Source organism: Clinocottus analis, unplaced genomic scaffold (genome assembly GCF_023055335.1).
Source record: "Clinocottus analis isolate CAN_PGR_092001 unplaced genomic scaffold, fCliAna1.0.p SCAF_6, whole genome shotgun sequence".
Lineage (NCBI taxonomy): Eukaryota > Metazoa > Chordata > Actinopteri > Perciformes > Cottidae > Clinocottus > Clinocottus analis.
The window spans coordinates 4,258,079-4,259,242 of NW_027176218.1; positions in this window are offsets into that span (position 1 = coordinate 4,258,079).

A 1,164-nucleotide genomic window follows, 5' to 3' on the forward strand; every position below is an offset into this window, starting at 1 on the left:
GACGTGAAAGGATAGGACTTTATACAACGTATGACTGTTCAAGTATGTTTAAAGGAAAAGACCAAAAAAAGAAAAGAGACATATAGCTTCTCAACATTTTTGAATTTTAAACATTGCCTAAAAAAAAAACCTGATTTGAAACTGATAACATGCCTCAGAAATCTGCTTAAAAAAGTATACATTGCTGGTTTGTGGCGCTCAGGGACCTCAGCTGCAAGACATGGCTAAATACATGAACATATTAGATGGATGTATTTAGTACCACAATGTAGAACAAAGTGTTATAAATACTGCTTTGTTCCAGTAGCCATCATTCAGGTGAACACATGAATTATAACACACTGATCTGTAGCTTTGTGTACTTTCATCACCACGTCTGTCTTGTTAACTGTGTTGATTGTAACGCGTTTGGATGCCTACGGGTACAAATAAAGTAACCTAACCTAAGATTGGGTCGTAGGCCAATAAGTGATTGATGCTTATGGTGTCATTATCCCTCACAAATACTTATATTTCAATGTAGTAAAGAAGCCTGACAGGGATTTAGACCCCTTGGTTCTATATATACTAACATCTCTCTGCAGGATGCCAGTATCTCCATCCTGCAGCCTACATGTCTGAGTGAGTGACATTTTGGCAAATCAAAGAAAAATATTCGTGCATCTCCCTGACATATGCAACATGAAATAACTGCGGTTTTTTTTTTTTTTTAATTTAAAAAATATATAATTCCGTGACCTTCATGAAACGAGCATAGGAGGTGGGCGGGTCGAGGACAGCACCCATCTGCGCTGCTGCACCTCGTCCAGCGAGGGAATTCGTCACTCCGGGATTACGCACCTTTGACCTCCAGCACTGTCAACAAGTAAGCTGCTCACCGAGATACCAGCGCGACCAAATCCACCAGCGGCAACCGGTTCGTCACGTGACCGGCGTGCAGCTCCCACTTTGCCCCGAGAGAGTCTAGAGTTGTGTGTGTGCGTGTGTGTGTGTGTGTGTGTGTGTCTTCTATTTCCGCGTTCAGACCGCACGGGGAAGCGCTGGGGCTGAATGTGTGTTCGCGGCCGCTGCGTGTCCACCTTTTCACGCCGCGTAAACTGCGTCGCCGTGCGGAGGAGGGGGGGAAGTGGGGAGGGGGGGTGAGGTGAGGTAGGGTGGAGGTGT